This window comes from Cuculus canorus, chromosome 2 (genome assembly GCF_017976375.1).
Source record: "Cuculus canorus isolate bCucCan1 chromosome 2, bCucCan1.pri, whole genome shotgun sequence".
Classification (NCBI taxonomy): domain Eukaryota; kingdom Metazoa; phylum Chordata; class Aves; order Cuculiformes; family Cuculidae; genus Cuculus; species Cuculus canorus.
Genome location: NC_071402.1, coordinates 76,194,544 through 76,218,864, shown reverse-complemented (window position 1 = coordinate 76,218,864; position 24,321 = coordinate 76,194,544). Strand labels below are relative to the sequence as shown.

Here is a 24,321-nt window from a genome sequence, read left to right as displayed (position 1 = left end):
TATGGCAATTGTTAATTGTATGATTGTTGTGGGAATAATGATAATAGTCAAAAAAAGTGAAAGTCTTAACTACTCAGAGATTGCAAACTTTTATAGAAAGTGATGGTTCTGAAAGCTCTTATGGGTTATTGCACCTTATTTTTCTATCAAACTCCAAATTCTTCTGGCATACTGCTGAATTTTCTATTTACTCATCAATGTTAAGGCATGTTGTGGGACAAAATATTAGAAAATGACACAGATTTCTTTCAGGCACACAGAAGCAAATTGACTTTATTGTGGTTATTACGTACAAGAGAATTTCAAAGTGTCACTGTTTTGCCATGTCTAAACAGAGACACCAGCATCTGTACACACAAAGATGATAGCTGTACTCCAACTTTGACTGACAGTGAATGTACTGTGCTGCAGATTCAAAAGGAACTGGGTTGTCTTCTTAGTGTGGGAGGTAAGTTAGAAGCAACTCATATTGCCTCATTCTCAACAATCTTTTAATATGGCTGGGGGAAATTGGAGATTTTGAACTTCCGCCCATCTACTGCTTGATGGGTATCTTATTTTGTATTGGTTTTTTTTGACAGTGCGTGCCAGTTGCTGACAATTGTTAGAAGGCACGATATGTGAAGTGTTACTAATACTTTTAGCAACCACTATGTGAAAATGTGATGCTACTGCCTGAGTAGGGCATGGTACCTTGTTTTTAGTGTTACATTTTTCTCCTGTATGGTACTTATACCATATGTGTAGTATACTTATACATAGGTATACTTATACCTATGTGTAGTATGGCTCTTTATATAAATATATTAAAAAGAAAAATGGACAAAATTTTTTTTGTACCTCAGCATAAAAGGACTTTCTAGAATATTCATTAAATAAGGAAATAACATAGCTTTTTTCAAGAACAGGCCTTTATTTTGAAAAACAGAACAGAAATGCGTTGTCATTTGTAAATGGAAGTGATTAACCTTTAAGTATGCAAACCTCATTTATGTACTTAATCATAATCACACTGCCACAGGGCATGGGATTATGTTTTGCAATTCCCTACCTAATTATATGGATCCAGAATATAAAAAGTAAAATGCCTAAACCAGTATAAATGATAAATGCCCATGTAACTACCTTTCACATTTTGACTGCTTTTAGGATACACTTATATTTGGAACTAAAGAAAGTTCAGTGGTTTGTTCCTACATTATTTATATTCTCTTTCCAGTCTCCAAGAAGGAGTTGATGACTGGTTGCTGTGAAAGCTGTATTATTCCACTCTGAATCCTATACTGGTAACAAAAGATGAAATTTGAGAATATTTAAACAATTAAAAAACTCCAAACCTATATGTCTCATGGCCTGGTCTTTATTAGGCAGACTAATCTCACATTAGTATCTTATGTTTGAGCTTCTGCATGCTTTTTCCTTTTATTTTCATATTTTTATCTGCTTTTTCACTCATTTGTCCAGTTATTCTACATTTGCGGGTCAAATATTGATCTACTCTGTCGTACTCGTTTAAGAGTTACTCAGACTTTTTTGGACTACATATACCAGTTAGGTAAATTCTTATTACTAAATCAATTTAACTTTCTTAATATGTTTTAAGGCACTGTTGATTAGGGATGGCTTCTACTGCTGGAGCTATGGCCCGTAAAACTAGTTCTTAGATTATCAAGTTGCAAATACTCTCTGATGGGGTTTTGCTTCCATTTGGTTGTTTCATCAATAAGTTAATCAAGAAGGGTAACATAACTATGCCATTAGTTATTTAACCTTTTATAGTCTCCATATTTTTGCATGCTCTGGGGAGTGTAATCAGTATGTTTAAATATAACCTGATGAATGAATGTATATGCAAATCCTGGTTGTTTATGCGTAACCAATATGGTCAGTTTTAATAATCAATTAATTAGATTTTGTTCTAACTCTGCAGCAGGTCACAGCCAATCTTGCTTACCACTTTTCCAAGTGTTATTTGAACGAGTGTCATTAATGCTGTAGTGCATTTCATTACACAAGCTGTGGCTGGGCAAAGGCATAAACCAGACTTTAGCTGGGTGTGTTAGTACTTATCCTTATCTTGGAAACAACTTGTAGACAAGAAATTTAATAAATTTAAAGCTTTGTTATTCTGATGCAGAAGTCTGGAGTTAAGATACAGTTGCAGTCACCTTAAAGATGCTTTCAATTCATTGTTTAATCACATCTTTCCCTCAAATTCCTTATAAACATTTTAATTAATAAAAAGAATATTGTGGCTCTTCAGGTCAAGTAATTAATAGCTTGAAATCTCTCTGCATAACAAAACCCAAGCTATATTAGACATCAGGAAACCTACTTCCCACTTTCCTAGAGCAGCTGGAAAAGCAGGAAGCTTAAATGACTGCTGAGAGCTGTGTTTTACTTGTTCTCAGAAAACCAGCCAAGGAACAAAGAAATTTCCAGTTAGGTAGTCAAAACAAACCAACTTTGGAAAAATGGGAAACCACTGGAACCAGAGGTCAAATGAAGCTGAGAAGAGATTTTTATGATCAAGATATGACATATGAAAACTGAAGAACAACATACAGAGAGAGTGAGAACACACTATTCAAAGAATTTCCCCATTAAAATGGACTATCTTTTCTTGTCCAATGGTTAAAAGGTGAATTGTTTTCAAATCAAACTTACAATGAAATGAAGAAAAATGACAGGATTTGCTTTAGACTAAGATGGATGTCTCTTCTTTCATCTAAGGCAGATCTATTGTACGAAATAACTTGGCTTTATATGAGTAGCTGTTGGAAATAATCCCTAAATATCTCTAGGTCTCTGGAAGGCTTCTACACAAAAGACAATAGTTTTAGACTCCCTGTGTTTTGGGCAGTCAGACCTCCCACTAATAGAAAGGGATGTATTTCTGCAAAACTGAATTGCACTTTTTTGCTGTATAATGTAAACAACATTAACATTACTTTTAGAAGGTATCTGTTAACCTTAGAACACTTTATCCTTTGTGCCTAGTTGAAAACACTTATAATGTACCCAGAAATCCAATGGTGATTTCAGAGGCAAATATTGATTTCTCATAGTGGGGGTAAAAACCTGATTATAACAATTGTGACTAAATTAGATTTGTCAAAACTTACATCATCAGGGAGATTTTTCCTGGGGTAAGTTTCAAGATGGAGACACTTGGTTAATGAGAATGGGTAGTTATTTGGTAAATCTGTGCCTTGGTGGCACAAGGGAGGATTCTATGGCTTAAGCAGTAGACCTGATTAGGCTTCATTTTTTTTTACTTTTTGAGTTGTGGAGAGTAGGGACTTATATTTCCTGCTGTTCCAAAACTTCAAGAAGGCATAGGCAGCCTTAGTTGGTCTCTGTAGACACATGAATTATTTAAAGTTATCTTACCATACAAATAGTTTTTTTTCCAGTTCCTGCTGCAAGTTTTGTGTGTGTTTGAAAAACTTTCCCAAGATGAAGTCTCAAGGGAGGTAAACCATCATTTTTCACTCTTAGAACCTCACCTCTGAAGCCTACCACTGCAAGAAAACATACTCTAGTGATCTAGGAATTAATCACAGAAACAAAGTATTACTAAGATTTCTGGCAGCAGGGCTTTCTTTCAAGCTCTATCTGTTTCCTTCATTATCAGTAAAAGGAGAGGGCTAGAACAGATCTCAGGAGGCCAAATAATTAATCCCCCACCCCCAACAGATTTTATTCTTCTGCAAGAAGATTTCAGCTGTATATTTTATTATAATAGATGACAACCTGATCTGTTCTTGGATGTCTCCAGTACTGGTGATTCCACAGCAGATTCAAGTTTTTCGAATACCCTGCCTAACTCTTCCTTGCTCTAGTTCACTTATTTTACTTTCTGCTGTAAACATAGAAAACAGTTCATTCTGAGAAATGCTAAGACTGTGGTTACCTTCCCTGCATTTTTCCCCCCTAGCATATCGGGAAAAATAAACACACATGCATGAGCACACATGTACATATACATATACATATACATATACATATACATATACATATACATATACATGAATGAACATAATTTAGTCTTTTGTGTGACCATTCTTGCTTTTCTCCAGGAAGTTTCTATCTAGTGCAAAAAATGTGGCTAATTCTAGATAGTCTACTCTTTCCTTGACAGTTCGGTGGAGAATGGAAAGTCTCATTTTCCATCACAGATACTTCCACACTGAGCATGTATTGATATGCAGGCATTGCTGAAGAGCTTTTCCCTGGAAATACTTGCTGGAGAGATCCCTAGCTCATATCTTTGCATGTGTTATCCATGAATCATCTCTGGTAGGGACAAAGTAGATAGATAGTCTTCTGTCTGAGTTTGCCTCAGTTGCTTCACTGAGAACTAAATTTTCCTTCTCTCTAAGTTTGACCTGCATCCTAACTTCAGGTAATACAGAATATTTTCTTCTCTCCAGTTCTTAAGCTTTTATTAGGAAGCCTTCTTTTTGTGAGCTTGGTTTAATTTCTTTAGATTAAAGAACTTTTCAGCCTTTGTACAGTGAATGTCTGCTATTTGCCCTGTTAGCTCCAAACATTGTGTTTGTTGTGGAATATTGATGTAGCTGCAGTTCCTCCTGCTGTGGTGTGAAGCACATTGTGAATGCTTGATCATTCCAGACATGAACAGAGGCTCATGGTGACATCTGAGGCATATCTTATAGAAATCCACAAAGTCTCCTGCTAGGACAGTTAGATCTAGATCTACACTAACGGGTCATCATTGAAAAGAAAGAAAGATAGTGTCTTATTATCAGAAATGTCCATCTTTGGTCCTTCACTCATTGAAAGTGTATTTCTTCCTCTTTCTATGGTACTGGCAAGCAGTAATTTTTAATTACTTTTCAGGAATCCCTGAATGTGACTAGTGTTACTGTTACCACAAGAGTAACAGTAGTTACTCAGAAGTTTCAGGAGACCTCAAATTTCTCAGAGGAGCTCCAGATTTTATAGAGACTCTACATGGTGGAGGAAAAGGACTTGTTCTGTATTTGCAGTGCTGAGATGCTGCACTTCATGCAAGTGTATGAGTGCTAAGTAGCATCTTTTGAGATTTTGCAGAATCCTCCAGACAACCTCTGAAAGGAGTCTGACCTTTTGGGTTCTACTAATTGCTTTCCAAATTTCAATACTATTCTATAACACCATACTCTTTTATATATAATATATATATATAAAAGTACAAAATTTGGGATCCTGAGAGACAGGCAATATATGTATTTTCTGAAAGGTCACAATATTAACACAGCTATATTGACTGTGGCACCTGACTTAGTTGTTGCAGAACTAGCTTTCAGTGTGCACATGAAGCACAGCTTTGTGCTTTCTAAATGCTAGTATATTGCTAGAAAACAAGGATGATACTGCAGCTGTCGTGTGTGTGATGCTTGCTGGCATTACCGAGGCAGGTAGTCCTGATCTCTAGATGCATTTCCTATGTACCTCACATGCATTTACTTTTTCATGCAGCTCCACTAGTAATGGTGAAGGGTGGGAGAGGAGGGCATAATGCTCTGTTCCTGCTTAAAGATTAGCTAGGACCTGTGGTAGAGTGCTCACACAGGATACCCAGGGTACAGATTGCACACTAGCCTATATCTAGACTGGCTAATACATCTTACATATAACATTGCCTAGATTAAAAAATTAGAAATAGCTACTGAAAAGGGAACAAACCCCTGCTCTACAACGCTCCTGAATGTGCAGCTTAATCACAAGGCTAAAGAATGTTTCTCACCTCTTCCCCTTCTCTCAGCTCAGCGAATCATTTCTTTCTGTATGCAAAGTAGGTAAGAGTGACAGTGATCTTTTCCCTTATGACTCTGTAGCCAAGTCTTTCTTTTGGAATATATTGATTTGTTTATATTCCCTTCCCTTCAGCACAAGCAGAGCTGAATTCAAGTTTCGAATGCTGGAGTGAGATTCACAGGAGAGGAGGTGCCCTGCTCTCACCGTGATTTAAAGAAAAAAAAAATCCTTGTAGTGCAATTTGTTATCTGGGTTTTTTTGACTTTTTATTTTCTTTTCTATTTTAAAAGAGTATATCCTGGGGAAAATTTTTGGACCTGAGTTCAAAGTAGAAGCACATATTTCCTTGTAACTGTGATTCAGGTATCTAACCCAGGCCTTTCAGGGTGGTAGCATTTATCTGAAATTCATTATAAGGATGTTCACTGTCCCTGTGAAATTTATTAGCATTTTGCACCTATTGCATCACTGCAGTCACTAGGCCCCAGCAGCTCTCGAGTTAGTCCTTTCCTAGATCTGACCCAGTATAGATACCCACAATGTAGGTGTTTCCAAGGAAAACTGCAAGTAACCTACAGTTGAAGGCCTAATCTTGTAAAATAACAGAAAACTAAATATAAACAGATTCACCAGGATTTTATGAACTGAGCCTAAATCTTCTTTTAGCAGATGCACACTGCAACTGAAGAAAGGATGGCAATAACAGCATTACTCTTAAACTATCTACAGTCTACAATGTGTGTGTAAATTATGACAAAATATCAGAATTTTGCATAAAAGTAGTGTTTGCCAGATATTTTTTCATCTTCTGTTTCACCAGTCTCTAGTCCTCTACTACTTGCAAGCTGTAACAGTGGAACCTGTCAAAGGACAGACTAAGAGTAAGTAGTCATAACTTTATGCCCTTAACCTTGTTCTGAATAGATGAACATGAAAGTGGTCTGTAAATATATAAGCAAACACAGATATGACTTCAAATTATACCAGATAAGTTCCGTGCTCCCTATTAGTTTGACTCTAAGTCTTCAGTGAACAAGATGTGACCACTTTTAGAAGAATATTCTTCAATATAAATAAGTAATGTAGCATCTTCTTTTACCTTATAAGAACCATATTAATTAAAACTCAAAGTAGGGAAAGTGTTCCTCTCCGCCCAATCCCTTCTCTTAGAATTTTTATTTTGAGGGTCTGAAAGGCTTTTTAAAGTTTTTGGTTTGGTTTTTTTTTACAGTAGAAATTAGTCTGTTTCCTTAGTCTTGTTGCCTCTTGTTTATCATTTGTTCTTTGTGTTATAATTTTAGTGGAGAGAAGCCTGCTTAAACACATAGGGTTCTCATCCATTTTATTTAAATGCAGTGAATGTTCTCAGGCCCTTCACAAAGTCTTTTAAAAATGGATAATCATCAACTTTGATATTACTGGTGTATTTGCCAATAAAGCACATCTTTCCTAAGATGTGCTCATGACCCTTCTTTGTTTCATATCTGAAAGCATAAGAGAAACAAGCTGGTGAAGGATCTGGAGCACATCTTATGAGGAGCAGCTGAATGAACCAGGGTTGTTTAGTCTGGAGGAAAGGAGATTGAGGGGAGACCTTATCACTATCTACAACTACCTGAAAGTAGTGTTGGTCTGTTCGCCCAAGTAACAAGTGTTGGGACAAAAGGACAGTGCCTCAATTTGTGTCAGGTGAGGTTTATATTGGAAATTGGGATAAATGTCTTTACTGAAAGGGTTGTCAAGCTCTGGAACAGGCTACGCAGGGAAGTGGTTGAGCCACCATCTCTAGAGGTGTTAAAAAAATGTGTAGATGTGGCACTTCGGGACATGGTTTAGTAGGCATGGTGGTGACATGGCTGACAGACGGACTTGATGACCTTAGACCATAATATTTCTATAATCCTGCGATCCTATGATAAGCTCAAATCTCTGTTTTTCCCATGCCTTCTTTTAAATTAGAGGAAGAAAAATCGATAGACTCTTCACTTCTCAAGATTTTCATTCTGCAAGTCCACTTCCACTCATCAAGAACCAATGCTTGTCGCGATCTGAGGATAAATATGTGTGCATGACTGGTGTAAGTGAACTCCTTGTTAGAATACTGACAGCAAATCACCGACTTGCTTTACCATTAACAAAGGCAGTCTCAGTTTTAAGGTGTGATGTCAAAAAGAACAGGAAAGATATCCGAATGTGAAGTTAACAGGGCAGCTTTTTCACTAAGGACAGATGGATGAAGTATCTTGGCAACCTATATAAAAACGTTATCTTTCTACCTAAACAAGATCTTCCTATCTAAATGCACGGTAAATAAACATTTGCTCAGGACAGGTCTTCATAACCATATATCCTCTCTTTGCATTCCTTTTTGAACTCTGATTTATGTTCCTGAACACTTTTTGTGTTCAATCAAATTTTTGCATTTTACACCTTGTCATTTTGGCCTCTTTAAAGAAATCATACTGAGTTTAGACAGCAGAATAAGCAGTATGTAATCATATCTGATTTGTTCATCTGTCTCACTGTATTGTATAGTTGCTTTAAAGAATACCTCTGTCTACAGAAATTCCAATCAAATCTCTGATTGAAGTTTACTGTTTGACCTAAGAATATCCGTGAATGAAGTCTATAAATATGCAAGATACAATCAGTTTTTCCTTTTAACTGTAATATATGATGTAGTCTGCAAATTGCTTTTCATGTTCTCAGGTACACCTCAACAAAGCCAAAAGACTTTGTTTTTGTGTAACTCCCTCATCAGAACCTTTATTTGTTTTGATAGCATGGAAATCTAAAATTTTGAGGCTGATGCTGCTGTTTTACTTCAGAGCTTACCAAACTGCATCCCCTCTGCCCTCCGTTTCGTTGTGCTTCCCAACTTACTTTTTTATGTTTGTCTCCCATCATAAATACTTAACCATCTCAGATAAGGGCTTCTTTTTGTTCCATTTCTATCGTGTCTGTCAGAGCAGGGTCATGTTATGATTAATTATTAATGATTAAACGTTGTTATTAATGTTGAGCAACAATCATCAAATAATTTATGGCAATATCAGATTCCAGCAGCAGTGGCTGTATGATTGGCACCTGGAGTGTAAAGTCATATGATCATTACAGGTTTCTTATACTAAGCCCCAGCATGGCAATAAGGTGCCCCCTTCCTCAGTACATCTACTTCAGCTGCATTGCACGTATTACCTTTTTTCTTTGTACTTGTTGTGCTAAGAGGAGTATTGTGTAGGGTGACATGGACAGGTCTTTTTTGTTTTGATCCTATCTTCTCTTAAAATATCAAATCACCTCTTGAAGCTTTCCACCTGTCAAATATAAAGTGTTCAAATATCTGCTTATCATTTCTTCAAGATCTTGGGTGGTTCCTCCGTACTAGTCTTTTGTCAGGTAGAAATCATCAAAATGATATGTCTAAAAGAAACTGTACTGAGAACTTCCAGGTGAATGGGTGATATCAGCTCATTCTTTTGGAGCAAAACAGACAGTCCTGCAGTAACATGTTAGATATGTTGCAAATCTCCGATAACAGCATATGTTCTTGAAAGTACTTCTGAATTAATCAATATGAATTGCCTTAATTATGGCATTGTAGAAACTGAAGATGAATGAAGGGAAAAAGAGGGAAGATTTGTGCATATGGAACTGTTTCCACAGAAAGGATATTAAGGTTTGTAGTGGGTGAGAAATGTTCCAGGACTTCCTTATTGCTTTGAAGGAAAATGGCAGGAGAAGGTCAGACAACAGCTCTAGGTGATGCTTGTGGATAAACATTTCAAAACAGCAAATTCCCCACCCATTGAATTATGATGCAAACCACAGTGTGACTCTCGACTGAATCAAGTTGCAGAATGGAGGTATAAAGTGTTCCTATTTTTCATGTTTTTTGCAATAAAAAGAGTAAAAATTGTAATCAAAGAACTAGATTTGGAGAAAGAATAATTGAAATTTATGATGTCTAGTCAGTATCATAGCCATCAAAATGAAAATTACAATCCATAAACTATTCAAATTAAAAAATTCATTTGTGCCATGTACATTATATTCACTTTCAAGCGACAGAAGTGACAGGTTGCAATGCAGGGAAAAGATCAGCTCTGATATTTCATATTTAGACTGACTCATAGACTGACACATTCAGATAACTTTATATAAGGACTGCATTTTTCAGAATTGTCTGTAAACCAGGTGTCATTTCCCAGGATTAGAACTGCATTTCGAGACCTGCAATGGGTTCTTTTCCTTATTTGTCCTGTGTTTACTAATGCAACTCAACATCTGCTTTGTCAAAAAATGTTGTATTGCCTGTTCGGTCTCAGAATATCTTTTTTCCACTCTTCTTGCTGGTTCATTGATTATTTTGATTTAATGTTTCTTTTGAGGTTGCTGCCACAGTCTCTTTGCAAAAGAAGTAGCCAAAAATTCTCGTCCTTAGGTAGCTGATTTTTTAATGGGCTTTTTAGCTCAATTAGTCTCGAAGGTTAATTATTCTGGATGCATCTGAATTTGAGGATTTAGTGAAAGTAATCATAGTTGTGATGAATTCATATAAGCCAGTATCTTTATTGTGCCACTGTTCACATCTCTGTTTTCGCATTTGAATTACAGCATTTACCATTACATTTGAAGTCAGTCTCTGATGAAGTTCATGAGTAACTATAAAAGTAAATGGCCTCTTAGAAGCATGCACTGAAATGCAATGACTATCAGAAAACTGCTTTCATCAATTAAGAGTTCTTAGATTGATGAGCAGCCTGAATAAATTCTCTCCTGCTCTCACAGCTTTTTTTTCCTCTCTAATGTTTAGCTTACCTCTTTCATAATATTTAAAGAATGATAATTCTAAGATGTAATAGAGTATTCTTAATCTTAGAAGCATTCTATTACAACTTTATCATTGTCTTAGCTTCAGTCTGTGAATAAGATTGTGGAAGGTCTGATGTTTATAATGGAAAAAAAAAGTCTTCAAACTTGTACTGCAGATTTACTGATGTCAAATAAACTCTGTGAATATCTCCTTAGAAAATTTTTTCTGATATCTCAAAGTTGCCTTTGGGTTCAGAAAGGCCAAGCAAGTAGCTAAAAAAGGATGTGAGTGTCATTTGAAATATAATTTTTATTTTTCAGGACTTCTGTTTTTAAGACCTTTTTGTTTTCTAATGCCCACTTTTTGCTATTTTTTTTTTACAATTTTCATCAGTCTTAAGAGAAAAGCAAACTTTGTAATTCACAATAGCATTAAATTCTAATTAAGTGCTGTTTGTTCTTAATATAATAGGTGGACCTTCTGGAGGGAAGTAATTTTGATAGGAAGGCTTCAGCAGACATACATGCACTGCTGTCTTGGCTTCAGTGTTCTGAAAGCAAATTAGTATGTTTCTGTCCTACTGAGAGTTTATAACACCTGTCAGTTTGCAGTGCATAAGCTGCTAAAATTATTTTCTAAAACAAGAAAAAAAGCAATTTGAGACACTAAATTCTGTAAACAAAGTGCAGTGAAGTTACCGATTTAATACTGCTTCTCTAGTGTGCTGTGTTACAGGACCAAATATGTCAATAGGCAGCTCTTACAGTAACTACTTCTTTTATTTTTTTTTACAGATATATAATTTTTAAAAGGTCAGAAATGTCTACAACATTTTTAATTACCCCAAAGTTCTCTTTCTTAAGATGTACTTGATTGTCTTAAGTGTTTCTGAGAGATCCAGGAGGAACATAATATAATACAGAGTTCTTCTAGGCAATGTAAGAAATAGTGGTCTCAATCAACTCTTAACACAATATATCACCAGGGCATATACTGCCTGACAGCAGTGACAGTAGGAGTTTCTGAACTTTTTCTCTTTTGGACTTGCAAGATGATTCTTTCTGGGCCATCTGGAAGCAGACCTGAACACTGTGTCACCTTTGTGTAGGCCAGATATTGCCTGGCCCTGAGAATTCTGGTTTTGCATATGACTTTTGTGAGCCAACTGTTAAGCAGGCACAGAGACAAAACTTCCTTTTCACTCCATTGTTGTGGTCACTTTCTTTTTTTTTTTTTGAAACTTTTGTTTTCAAATGATTTCTGCCAAGAACTACAACCTCATGCTAGTGCTCTCAGGAGTGCTGGAGACTCACTTGCCCTCCCTCCTAAAACATTACTAATATGAAATTGTAGGTTAGGTGCTGAGTAATGAAAATAGCAGCTAGACCTGCCAATATGAAGGTGCTTCATATTGGCTAATCATAATTGGCATAGATGGCCGAGTGCTATTCCACCTCCTTTGTCCTCTGGTCACAGAAAAACATCAGGTATCAGGGTTTACAGATATATAAAAATTTGTTTTGAAAAAATATTAGTTTTGGAAAAGTATCTTGAAAAGTTTCTCTTTTGGCATCTCTTCCTCAGCTGAGTTCATTTTAAACAGATTGTCATCAGAGCTATGGTGTGAATCTGGAGTTAACTTGGCAAAATTTCACCAAACTAGCATAGCTACTGCTGACAAGTAGTCTGGTTTGAATTTGTCCCTCATCTGCTTCCATCTCTCATGGCTCTTTGGAGAGAAAACATTACTTTTTCTGTTTTTTTTTTTTTTTTTTTTAAGCTTACTTATTGGCAGAGTTTTACCCACAGAGCTACAGCTGATATGCATGCCTTACCAAAAGCAGTACATTTATGAAGCCCCCAGCTTCAGAGCATTCAGTGTCTGAACATTTGCAATCTACCCCTCAAACTGGATTTCAATACAGTGTGCACTCCCTTTGCCAGTTGGATAGTTATTTATGAGCATTGTTATGCTGTGCATACAGCCTGCTGCCTTTAAGTTGTTCTGAGAATTGTGCTGATGACCTACATTGGAAGGCAACATTTATTCCAGATTTTTAAATAAGGCATACGTTTATAAAATTTCTGAATAAAATTACATTCTGGATCAATGTGAGCAAGAAGATCAGTAAAGCTCCCATTTATCTCTTCCAATATGTCAGAAAAAAGAAGAGTGAGAATTAAAGGTTCAAAAGCCTGAGATTTATTATTTTTCATGCCAACTAAAGGCTGTCTTCATGTTCAGAGTACAAAAGGCCATTTGGTTGTTACTGAAATTGCTGACTAAAATACCCAGGGCTGTCACATATGTCAGAAGATTGACAAGCATCTGATTCAATAAAGGTTTCCAGCCTTTTGTTTGACATTTTGGTGATTGGTTATCATTGTGAAGGGGATTGTTAGTGCATTATTTTCATCCTGTAGCTGATGCAGATATAGCTTATTTTATAGCTCTGCCATCCCTAAAACTTGAGGCAACTTTTTGTGCCTTTACACGTGCACTTAGGTGAACTTTGTGTTCAGCAATACCACTGCTTTGAGAGAAAATATTTTTCAAAATTTGTAACCTCTCAACACTGCAAACCATCATTACCATTGCAGGTAGATGAGAGCCAGATCTGTGGGTCATTTTGCAGCATTTAATTTTTTTAATATATTTATTTGACAAGACAAGTACTTCATAAGTCACACAGAATGCCCATGATGACTAAAAAGAAGCGTAAATGTTACTCAAATATTTTTCCTCTGTTGATAGGAAGCTAATCTTTGAGGCCCAGTTGATATGGACAGATTTTAATATGTTAACTAAGTAAATATTTGTGGAGTGGTCTAATCCTTGATACAATAGAGCAGCTATGCTGGGGATTGTAATGGGTTATCTTTGTCTGCAGAACTAAGGAAGTGATAGTCCAGCTGTACTTGGTGCTGGTGAGGCTACACCTTGACTATTGTGTTCATTACAGGGAAGACTTTGAGCTGCTGGAGTGTATCCAAAGAAAAGTCAGCGAAGGGGCTTGAGTACAAGTCTTTTGAGGAGCAGCTAAGGAAGCTGGGGTTGTTTAGTCTGGAGAAAAGGAGGCTGAACGGAGGCCTTATCACTTTCTACAGCTACCTGAAAGGAGGTTGTAGAAAGGTGGGTGTTGGTTTGTTCTCCGAAGTAACAAGTGATAGGATGAGAGGAAACATCCTCAAGTTGTGCCAGGTGATGTTTAGGCTAAATATTAAGAAATATTACCTCAATGAAAAGGTTGTCAAGCACTGGAACAGACTGCCCAGGGCAGTATTCTAGTCACCATCCCTTGAGGTATTCAAAAAACTTTTAGATGTGGTACTTAGGAGCATGGTTTAGTGGTGGATTTGGCAGTGCTAGGTCTTAAAGGTCTTTTCCAATCTAAATAATTCTGTGATTCTGTGAATAGTTTCTTTATTGTCTACAGAATACACTCAGTTCCTAGACATTCAACACTTCGAAGTTGGAGCTGCAAAGTTTAGACATATCATCTAACATACTTCACACCTGACTGCGATGGCACTGGGTACTATGACAAAGAAAGCCTACCTATCTTTAACTACTTTCCTTAAACTAATACTACAAGCTGTTTTATGATAGTCACCACCTTATCCTCACTTTGTTTTAAGATACAGTGCACTTCTAAGATGCCTTAAGGTTACTATGCCTTCATATTCTAGGCTGTTTGGCTAAAGACACCCATTTCTCAGGCACTCGTTGTCTCTATCAAACACAACAGTTCTCACAATAATGAATTGTTTGGAGAGTCCAAGCCAGCATCTGTAAGCAGGTGCCTTTTTAAGCTTCTCCTACAGTCCTGCTTTGATATGACAGACCCTCCCACAGACCTCCTGTTTGTGTGAACTATTTCTGCAGCCAGAAGGATGACACTAGTTCCAAGGAAAATGAAAACTCCACGTGAACATGGGACTTAAGAGTCTGTAGATCATTTTGGATCTACTTCTGAAGTTGTCGTGTGTGATGGTGACAATGCTGTTATGCTCTATGTTAACAAAGTGGTACAGACTTCTTGCTTTTCTTCAGGTGCAGCAGAACAACCTTTGGTGAAGTGGGAATTTGAAATGAGTAACCTGGGATGAGGAATACCTCTGTGATAAATATGAACTAAACTAGTTAGATTTCAGATCCTTAAATTGGATGGTGTCAAAAGTACATCTCAGACACATTTCTGACACAAATCCTGTGTCTTTTCTCCACCTTTGCCTCCCCAGAAGTAAATTTAGAGCCTGCCCTCCCAGTCTGTATTGTTCACTCAGTTTCAGTAAGATAAGGCATCCTTCTGTAATCAACTTTACCTCATGGCATATAGGTTGATTATATCTCACCGCTAGCACCCCCTTGTTTTTCCTAGACAAGTGGAGCTTACTGGCAAAATATGAAGTTCTCATATTCCTCTTAATTTCTTTGCTCAGTTCAAATGTGTGTATCATCTACAGGGTCATACTTGCTGTCACTGAAGGATTCTTATTTCTGCTTGGCTGGAGTTTCTCTGGCTTTCCTCTTAGACCATCACCCTCCAAGGCATGTGTAACCTCAGCTTTCTCACTCCAAGCACTCCTGAGCTCCTGTGAACTTTGGGTAATATATTTCCATTCTGGAAGGATCTCAGGGGGAACTGAGGACTCTAATGGCCCAATTTTTTGAATCTCGGTAGTTTATTCACTGTTGAGTTGTGCATCTGAAAGGGTAACTTCTGGCAGCAACCTTCCAGTACCTGAAAGGGGCCTATAAGAAAGCTGGAGAGGGACTGTTTACAAAGGCTTGTAGTGGTAGGACTAAGGACAACAGGCATAAACTAGAGAGGGGCAGATTTAGACTAGACATTAGGAAGAATTTCTTCAAGTTGGATGGGGCCTTGGGCTGCCTGATGTAGTGAGAGGTGTCCCTGCCCACGGCAAGGGGATTGAAACTAGATGATCTTCAAGGTCCCTTCCAACCCTAACTATTCTATTATTCTATGATTCTATGATTTTGGCTTACAAAGGGAGAGGAAGTAACCTATATCCTTCTGCCACCCCTACACAGGAATTTCAGAACTAATGCATCCCTATATACCCCTGCAAATTTCTTGCCAAGATAGTTTACAAATGTTACTTCAAGACAATTTTCTTGGCTAAATTCAATTCCCATAAGATTGAAGCCACACCTCATATCTTTGGTTTTAAGAGAACTCTTCTTATGTTTACAGTGATCATTCCTTCAGACACTGTAGAGTCTGTTGGAATCAATAACTACAGGTCCATTTTCACATTGTCAAAGCCTTGGCAGTGCACTCCGTTAGAGATCAAGCTATGTCTGGGACCTCACTGAAAAATGCTGCCCATCTCACCATTTGCTTAGTGCATCTCTGGGGCTGAATTCCAGTCTTTTAAGTTTTGCATTACTGCAGAAGTATCCACTGTGGACATGCCTTGGAAGGATGATCCCTCAGTTATTGTCTAAATGCAGGACACGGGGTTCCTGATAACTGAGCCTGGAGTTCTTTTGAACCTTTCTGTGGAGTTCTTTTTACCCTTCCACAGAAACAGATCTGAGCCCTCACTGGAAAAAAGGTTTAAGTTACGTCCTAGTATCTGAGCTTGCACATAAATGCTACATGTACATGTAACTGTTTTGAAGAACTTCAGTGATGGATAAGTAACTTGTTTTGTCAAAGATGTACAGCATCAAGGAGTGTGAACAACATAACATGTATGCCTTGACAGCGTTGGTAAAAGTCCTAGGGTTGCATCTTCTGGATACTGCTCAGAAGAGATGTTTTGCATTTTTGTTCTTTGCTTTAATGCAGTCAGTCACAACTGAATGAACTGAGCGGGGAGAAGGCAGATATATGCCTCTAACAATTTCTAATAGGACTCTGGTTACAGTTTCTTTAGTCACAGGAATCTTTTGTATTTTTAAAAGAGTAAGAGAAGTACTTGTCCTCCTTTCAGTCTCCGTTCCTGACTGATGGTTTCTCTATTAGTACTCTCCCTGGATGAATGTCTGGGCTACTCTCTGCATTTCTTCAGTTGCCCCAGAAAGGGGCCAGATCTGATGAGGTGATGTTATTTAGAAAACCAAATTTCTGTTAATAGCAACCAGAAAGTTTAAAAAGCTTGAAGGGAAGGCTGAAAATTTCAAAGTTGTTTCAAGGTTAGTTAATAATATAATTTGTCCATCATAAAACTGTACTATATAAATTAAGGGAATATGTCTTATTTTGCTATAATTTGCAAAGTTCTTTGGGTTCTGGGGCTCTATGACATGTTTTTTATTCCTAGCAGTGTCATGTACTATGAAAATGTCTCACAATTTTTATGATTATATATAAACATTTAGAAAAATGTCTAGTGACTATAATTTGTGGTAGAGCTAAAACTGTTATATTGTATTCCAGCTTTACTTTAGTCATCCTGTGACAGAGCAGACTACAAAATTAAAGTTGGAACAAGAATTCATTTTGAATTAAATCTTAATGATGACATTTGGGTCCAATTGAATCAGAAATGGATGAAACTTTCAGTGTATGTTTTGAAATATGAATGCATGGGGAAAAGCGTATCTTTGGGAAGCTACCAGAGATGACCCTAGCACCCAATCAGTTTCCCCAGGAGCTGTAACAGGTCCCTAGCAGACAGGAAAGAGTGAACAGAGAAAATAAGGATTTCAATAAAAGCAGTGACTTTAATACGAACCTTTCCTGTTTCAGGAAACGTTGGCTGATATAGACTTGTCTGGTTTTGAGCATACCACAGACGGGTTGCTGCCAAGGTCCCCATTGAGACAGAACTGACAGTGGTAAGTATACGTAACCTAGAGCTTGTTGAGACTGTATTATGAGTATGTTGTCTTACTTCCTGATGGTCTACTTCATGATGGAGTTCATTCTATACACTTAGTCCATAGAGGATTGTTTAGCTTTGTGTGCTACCCTCTATTTGTCAAAAGTGAGAGACACCACTCACTTTTGCTTATAACATGTCTGGATGAAAATCTATTAAAAAAAAAGCTTGATGTAGACATTTCTCATATTTATGCCCATCTGTTTGGCTGACCTGATGCCCTTTAAGAAATGTTACTTCCCTGTGTGTTTCAGACAGGCATACTTGCTAGCCAAGACTGACTTCAGAGAACAAACACAAGCAACAGAAGCTTCCACAAGAACCTTCTGTGTGAAAACAGCACCAGCCTTGGACCGTAACACAACAAATTGCATCTGTTAGCACAGGGTAACTGTTCCAAAGTTATTGTCTTTTTGATGTGTCCTTTCTACAATCTTATGTCTGAGCTTGGGATGGAGTTCATGATGAGACCAAGATATGGAAAGCAATACTATCTTCCTTTATAGACAATGGAAATTTTGCTAATGACCATTCATGTTCTTGGAGTACAAAATGTATTTTTACTGTATATTCTGTCCTAATGGAAAGAAAGCAGCTTCTGTTTCCTCTCTCTTTTCCTTGGTGGGAAAAGAGCTGCTTTTGTCTTGGAAATGAGTAGCGTCTACATCAAGTATCTAAGCCTCAAATCAATTTCCTCTTCTGTTACCTCAGAGATGGGGCTTTAGTGTCTGTTGAAGATCATAGATCTATCTTCAGCTTAAATATTTTCTTTTTGTTGTTATTTTATTTCTGACATAACCCCTTCTCAGGATGTGTCTTGAAGCTTTGCTTACTTTAAAGAACTTGGAATATTGTTACTTCTAACTCTTTGCACCTGATACAGTGTCAAGTGGTCTTTCTTGTCTTGAATTCATCTGGATTCTAGCTCCCTATAAATACTCAGAACTTGGTTGAGTCTGCCACTGATTTGGTTTCTTGTCTGCTTTTAAGTTAACTATTAAGAAAAAAAGCCCCTCCAACCCTGTTGGCTTGAATCCCATCCTCATTTCTCAAAGAATAAGCTGCAAATTTTCAGAAGGTTTGGCTTAGAGCCCTGGAAGCAGTTCTAAGGTTGTGAGGATTTGGATCTAATATATAAATGTATTTATACTAAGTTGTTTGTAGAAAAGTCTAACCCTGAAGCTGCACCTTCTCACCAATGAAGAAACGCACCAGAAATAGAAACCTGGGGATAATATTGTAGAGTGGTTAGTCTTGACTTTACACTGCAATTCCAGCCTGCTGACTCAAATGCTAAGCAACCAATTGTCAATCACAATGCTACCATCCTGCAATAAGACAAAAATCAATTTCTTTCATTTGCTCTGTTATCTGCTGAGTGGTTGGCATCCGTTGTTTCCCTTCCCTTCTCCAACATATTCTGGCGTTCTGTTGTGAAGGCAAATTTGCATAGGTAGTGAACAACAACAGATTTGTGAATCTGCCTGAGCATCACATTATTACCAAGAAAATTATTTTTATACTTATTCTAGAATGTCTTGTACAGAAAATAATGTTTCTTTTGAATTATATTTGAGTGAACAATAGCTGAGACATATGCGTATGTTGACTGTTTCCCTCTTAGCCCTGTTTCCTGTTGTTCAGGTAGTAATGTTGCTCCTACTGCTATTCTTTTCTTCTAGTTGAACAATTCTCATAGATTAAGGTCTTGCCATGATCTCAGCTTTAGTGAATTTTAGCTGAGAATAAATATCATTGTGCCTTTTAAGTGCAAAACACGAATTGCAGCATTCTAACTTAAAGAAAGTTATTATAACTTGAGGTAGAGTGCAGGAGTACAGTCTGAGAATAGTGATTTAATATTTCTTATTTAGGTATAATTTTTAAACTTCTGTTTGTATAAATATTAAAGGAATGCTTTCAATGTAATAATCAACCTTGAAAGAGATGATATACATTAATTTTATTGATGTAATAATTTAAAACAATAGTTTCAGTCCCATTATAAAATTTTTCTTTATTGCTGCTGTGCTAATTGAGAATATTAGTACACCTGATTTAGAGAGTGTCAGCTTCTTCTTACAGGTATAAGCCTGTACTACTTCATGGAGTGAATGCATTGTAACTGCTTTGAATGTTTTGTTGGTAGGTCCTTTGCACTTCATTTCTTTTGCTTTCTTTGCTAAATTAGTGGATCACAGGTATTCTGTATAGAAAACATGTAATTTTATATGGTGGTTTCACATGCTTTTCTACAGATGTAGGTCTGTATCTCTTATCCTTGTAAAATCTAGCATTTATGGTTTGAGATCAGGACTTACTGGATTGCAATGTAATAAGCACTAAGGAATATAAAATTGTTGATACTGACATGATGAGTTTCATTTTGAAAATAATCATATCCTCCATTTTTATAACTACAGCTTTGTGGTTAAGATGATTTCAGGTGATATGTTTTTGTAATGACATTTTGCGAGTACAAGATTCCTCATTGAGATGTCTCAGATCCTGTCTAGATACGCCTATTATGAATCTAAATATCCAACTGTTAATATTGTGTGTTCCTTCAGATAATTGCAGGCACCTGTAACACATGAGTGCCAAAGGAAAGGCAAAGTTTAAAAAAAATCTGTAATACCTTTTGTCTGTCATTAAAAAGGCTGGAAAGCAACATACTCTTTCTTTTTGCAAATTACATGCTGTGCAAGTGAATTTATATTCTAAGCAAGAAATACCTCTCACCACATGAGCTTCCAGGCTAATGGCCTCAGTGAAATGGGTATAGAGTTTTTTTTCCTGTAATAGTAATAACATTTGCAGAGATGAAATTGTCAAGATAACTATTAATACCCCAAATTAAATCTTACTTGTAATCTTCCACGCGCTTAAGATAGTTCTTGATATATCCTTCGGGAAATCCATACAAAATACATTGCCTTGTTTATGTCTGCCAAGCTGTAGCAAAGATGCACACTTCTTTCTCTCCCTAACTTTAGCTGGTCTTTGGTAGCTGGAAATTTTTGATAGTACTATAAGAAAGAATGCTATGCATATCTTAAATTAATGCAATGACATCATGAATTCAGGTTTTATTCACGTGTTAATTAGAAAGGCCCAATATTGTGCATTTATCTGGGAGTTACTGAGAAGGAGACAATAGCTGGCAAGTTTATTCTTGGAAAAAGAGAAATGGAAGCACTGGGCTTATGGTTAGGTTACATGTGGGACAGGAATATCTGAGTTCTGTTTTTTAGTCCCATTAGTACATGGGTTTTCAAGAGTAGTGAACTGATGCCATCTGTAAGCATAAACACTTATTACTGACTGCTAACTGACCTGAATTTTAACTGACAGAGGCATATGGATGTAGAGGTTTAGATGTCTGCAAAGCTTGCCAGTGACTAAAAGATCTTTCTAAGGTACTTCCAGCATCAAATAGAGCATTGTAGCACCTAGTTCCCCTCCACATATCTAGGCTGAGAGTTCCTGTGGAAATTTGACTAATTTTGATGAGACTTTTTATGCACTGAAGGGACTGTGCTGATGAAGTGGAGAGGAAAAATAAAATCTCTGTAGCAGTATGTTACTCGACAGCCTTCTGCTTAATGCAAACAATTAAGCACCTTTAATTTTCTATAACGGTTATCATTGCTCTGTATCTCACTCTCTCATGTACTGGAGATGGTCTGGATGGTTCTGATAATGTGAGATTTAGTTTAAAATCTTTACTTGAACCTCAAGGCAAATGTTAATTAGTGCTTGAATACTTCTGATTTAATTATTTGGTCTGCCACATCTCTTTCAAAACAGGTGCTGCACTAAGGAATGCAGCTCTTTTCTGTTGTTTAACTGGGCACAAGAGTTGGTTGAACTTCTAAGGGAAAGCCTTTTTTTGATGGAATTCTGTCCCCACTTGCAAGCCTAAATTTTATATACTTCTGAAAGACCATGAAAACCAGAAAAAGTTTATGAGTTTGGTTGTTGTATTGGGTTTTTTTTTTTTTTTAATGTGATGTGGAAGAATAAATATATAATGGCTGGAAGGAAATAGTATACATATAATGCAATTCACATGGTGCTGATATTCAGCACTAGTTCGTAGTTTCAGTACTGCATCTTCTGAGTTCTAGAAATGTGTATATATGCATTTAGTGGTGTGCCTCTGCAGGATAATTTGCAGAAGTAGATCCTTTAACATTACCAGAATATCAAGATATGAGTCAGATAAAATTGTACATTTCCAGACAATGTTAATGAAAATGTTAAATAATTCACGCAAATCATTGCATCGAAAGTAGTTAGAATAGGTTTTGTGAAATTTATTTTCAGTATTGTAATATACCCACTGCCATTTTTGAAAATTGTAATTTAAAATGTATAATTCAGTAATGCTTATAGGATTATTATCCTGAATTAATACTTCGGCATTGTAGAATGTGCTGTATAAAACTTTAATGACTTTATTTTTATTAAATAACTTCTGAATAATTGTTCAGCTCTTTGAGAGATCTTCATATTTTCTTTATCTAAGACAAAAAAGTAAACGAATATAGTGCAAAAAGTTGTGATATTTTATCTTTTCCTATGAAAATGTAAATGATTATTTAAGTTGTTGTACGTCAATGTCCTACCAGTTTGGAAGTATTACTAATTTGAAAAGACTCAGCATGATAGAGTTTATTGTACAGATCGAGGATGGTGGAGGATGTCTACAGCCCATATGTACTGCCTTTATTACTGTAAATTTTATTTCTGTTTGACAGCTCTTAGAAGTTAAGTCTCATTTGCCCTAATGTAAGTAAGGAGGTAATTTGTGTCCACAGAGTAGGTGGAATGCTGTGCTAGTTAAATTAGCACAAGTTTTAGTTACAAACAAAGACTCAGATGCAAGTATGTGAATTGAATATGAATTGAACCAGTTCCTGCTTGTTTTATTTAAATCACTGATAACTCCTGTCCTGAGTGTTATTTTAAATTTCAGTGACCTATAGATTTGGAGTAGAATTAATTGAAACAAAAAGGGCAACCAATTAAAGCATTCAAAGGCCAACCACTTTCTGGGTTGTATTAGGATGAATATAACCAGCAGCTCCAGGGATGTGATCTTTCCCCTCTATGGCAATTGTGAGACTGTATCTGGAGTATGGTGTCCAGTTTTGGTTTTCTTAACAGAAGACACTGACACGTGGGAATGAAAACACTGAAAGACCATCTAGATGGACAAGGGAGTGGAACACATGACATATGATGAGAGGACTGTGTTTCTTCAGCCTGGAAAAGGGAAGGTTCAGGAGAGACCTTACTGCTGTCTACAATCAACACAGATTGGAAGATGCAGAGAATATGGAGCTAGAATCATTTTGGTGACACACAGTGGTAGGATGATACGTTAAGGACAAAGCTGGAACATGGAAAACTTTAATTAGAAAAGGGTATAAATTTTTGCTATGAGGGTGATCAAACACAGGAGCATGTTGCCTGGAAGACTGTATAAGCTCCATTGTGGAGGTTTTCAAGGCCTAACGGGACACAGACTTAGAAATCTCATCTAATGAGACTTGTTTTGAGCAAGTGTTTGGGCTAGGTACCTCAAGCCTATACTACCCTGTATTTCTGTGAAAACATACTACTTGGAAGCCAAATAAATATCCATACTGTAGTGTGCTTTGGCTTCACAGGACTATCTTAAACCATTGTAAGTTTCTGTGTAGATGAGGCCTTCGCTGACCTTTTTTCCTCTGATTTATTGAGCTGTAAGATAATAAAAAAGGGCTTGCAGGTTCACTAGCAAAGACAGAGATTTGGAGGGCATTCTGTCCTCTAGCATATCGTATTCCAACAGCATTCTTCACGTAGTGGCTGTGATTGCATGACCTCCTCAAACTGATCAAAGCAAAAAAGAAGGTGGGCAGCAGGGAAGTAATTTAGAGAAACACATTGAGTATGGAGTTTCCTAACTTTTTTAATGTAACGTGTGATACCTATGAAAAACTGGTTAAGGTCTGGAGGCAAAGGGTAAATTGCAGGCATGTGAACTTTTCTTATGATATATAAATAGAGTGTTGTACCAATGTGAGAAATATTTGGCCTGCTTGCAGATCACGTCAGCCTGAAAGGCACAAAAGCAGTAAGAATGGGGATGTAAATTCAGGCAGCCAGTGAAGGGCACCATCCCACTTACACTTGCATTTCATATCTAGGATCCCAATGCTAGGATCAAGGTGCTTGAAGCACACTTAGTAAGTAGTTTGGTGTCACTAAAGATGTATTTCTGAACCTCAGCCTCTATAGGATGTACAGGACACTGTAAGACTGGGAGTCGGACGTGCTGCCCCACCTCCTGTGGCTTCAGGCTGCCAGGCTGAGGCAAAGATTACTGTACCTGGGGGAATACTATTTCTCTGTGTTTCTGCTGCTCAGGCTGCTCCACCAACACCAGCTGAGCCCACTCCTGGTCTTCCACTGGTCCACACTGAGACAGCGCTGTCCAGTTCTACAGCATGGGATCTCAGACCATCAGGGAAAACATTTGAGTAGACCCTTCTATTCCTTGCACTGTTCAATTTAACATAAATTCTCCATGGCAATATTTTTATCATTCCCCGGGACTGGTGTGGTGCAGATCACTATAAGGAGCTTTTAGTCCTCTCCCAGCTCTAGACCACCCTGAAGTTTCAGCATCAAGATGAATGATTCTGCCTTTCCCTTTTCTCATTTTTCATAGACTCAAAGATTCATATAACAGGTTGGGTTGGAAGGGACTTTAAAGATCATCTAGTTCCAACCCCCCTGCCATGGGCAGGGACATCTTCCACCAGATCAGGCTGCCCAAGGCCCCATCCAACCTGGCCTTGAACAACTCCAGGGATGGGGCATCGACAACT

At 37.2% G+C, this 24,321-nt stretch overlaps 1 protein-coding gene across 2 annotated transcripts in view; it reads left to right on the top strand.

The window, feature by feature from the left end:
- Window positions 1–19,763, top strand: part of ATPSCKMT (ATP synthase c subunit lysine N-methyltransferase) — a 100,940-nt gene extending 81,177 nt beyond the window's left edge. For both annotated transcript variants that reach the window (XM_054059929.1, XM_054059926.1), the window contains 2 exons: window positions 17,305–17,393; window positions 17,692–19,763. The gene's annotated coding sequence lies outside the window, so the exon portion shown is untranslated. The remainder of the gene's footprint in view (window positions 1–17,304; window positions 17,394–17,691) is intronic.
- The last annotated feature ends 4,558 nt before the right edge of the window (window positions 19,764–24,321 follow it).